This window comes from Heterocephalus glaber, unplaced genomic scaffold, assembly GCF_053883595.1.
Source record: "Heterocephalus glaber isolate CG9 unplaced genomic scaffold, H.glaber_assembly_v1.0 deba00000621, whole genome shotgun sequence".
NCBI lineage: Eukaryota > Metazoa > Chordata > Mammalia > Rodentia > Bathyergidae > Heterocephalus > Heterocephalus glaber.
This window is the reverse complement of record NW_028258153.1, coordinates 17,492,366-17,494,202: the sequence shown is the minus strand read 5'-3', so window position 1 is coordinate 17,494,202 and position 1,837 is coordinate 17,492,366. Positions and strand designations below refer to the sequence as shown.

At 40.2% G+C, this 1,837-nt stretch overlaps 1 pseudogene; it reads left to right on the top strand.

Annotated features, from left to right (window-relative positions):
• Window positions 1-277: 277 nt before the first annotated feature.
• Window positions 278-1,179, top strand: LOC101713122 (high mobility group protein B1 pseudogene; annotated as a pseudogene).
• Window positions 1,180-1,837: the final 658 nt, after the last annotated feature.

Genomic DNA, 1,837 nt, shown 5'->3' with positions numbered 1-1,837 from the left:
CTTTCAAAATTGATGGAGAAATAAGATACTTGTATGACAAAGAGCACCTTAGGAACTTCATGAACACCAAACCAGCCCTCCAAAATATTTTAGACAATATCCTAGGAAAAGACATTAAGGATCACAACCCCAGGAAGCCCAGCAGAATGAATCCATTGGGCACGACAAGAAATTAAATGCAAAGGAGGAGAATCCAACAAAAGGAAAAAGTCATTACAAGGATAAGTCAATACTTGTCAGTTATAACCATCAGTGTTAATGGTCTCAATTTCCCAATCAAAAGAAATAGACTGGTGTCTGGCTCCCGCTCTTACAGCCATTGCAGTACATTGAGCTCCATAGAGACAGCGCCGGGGCAAGTGAGAGCCGGACGGGCACTGGGCGACTCTGTGCCTCACTGAGGAAAACAAGTAAACATGGGCAAAGGAGACCCTAAGAAGCCGAGAGGCAAAATGTCATCATATACATTCTTTGTGCAAACTTGCCGAGAGGAGCACAAGAAGATGCACCCAGATGCTTCCGTTAACTTCTCAGAGTTTTCTAAGAAGGGCTCAGAGAGGTGGAAGACCATGTCTGCTAAAGAGAAAGGAAAATTTGAAGGCATGGCAAAGGCGGACAAGGCCCGTTATGAAAGAGAAATGAAAACCTATATTCCTCCTAAAGGAGAAACAAAAAAGAAGTTCAAGGATCCCAATGCACCCAAGAGGCCTCCTTCGGCCTTCCTCTTGTTCTGTTCTGAGTATCACCCAAAAATCAAAGGAGGACATCCTCGCCTTTCCAATGGTGATGTTGCAAAGAAACTGGGAGAAATGTGGAATAACAATGCAGCAGATGACAAGCCGCCTTATGAGAAGAAGGCTGCCAAGCTGAAGGAAAAGTATGAAAGGGACATCGCTGCCTACTGAGCTAAAGGAAAACCTGATGCAGCAAAAAAGGGAGTTGTCAAGGCTGAAAAAAGCAAGAAAAAGAAGGAAGAGGAAGAAGGTGCGGAAGATGAAGAGGATGAAGAGGAGGAAGAAGATGAAGAGGATGAAGATGAAGAAGATGATGATGATGACTAAGTTGGTTCTAGCACAGTTGTTTTTTCTTGTCTATAAAGCATTTAACCCCCCTGTACACAACTCACTCCTTTTAAAGAAAAAAATTGAAATGTAAGGCTGTGTAAGATTTGTTTTTAAACTGTACAGTGTCTTTTTTTGTATCGTTAACACACTACCGAATGTGTCTTTCGATAGCCCTGTCCTGGTGGTATTTCAATAGCCACTAACCTTGGCTGGTACAGTATGGGGGTTGTAAATTGGCATGGAAATTTAAAGCAGGTTCTTGTTGGTGCACAGCACAAATTAGTTATATATGGGGACAGTAGTTTTTCATCTTCAGTTGTCTCTGATGCAGCGTATACGAAATGTTCTGTTAACCGAATACCACTCTGTAATTGCAAAAAAAAGTTGCAGCTGTTTTGTTGACATTCTGAATGCTTCTAAGTAAATACAATTTTTTTATTAGTAAAAAAAAAAAAAAAAGAAATAGACTGGCAGAATGAGTCAAGAAGCAAGATCCAAAAATATGCTGCATAGAAGAAACACACTTAACTCAAAAAGAAACTCATAGACTGAAAGTTAAAGGGTGGAAAACAACACTCCATGTGACAGGAACCCGAAAAAAAAGCAGGAGTAGCTATCCTCTTTGCAGATCAAGTGGATTTCAACCCAAAATCTGAAACACTTTTGGTCCTAAGAATTTCAGATAAGGGATAGTCAACCTGTATGTACAAATCTATTGTGAACATGTGTTTTCATTCCTCTTAAATAAAAACTTAAGAATGGAACTGTTGGTT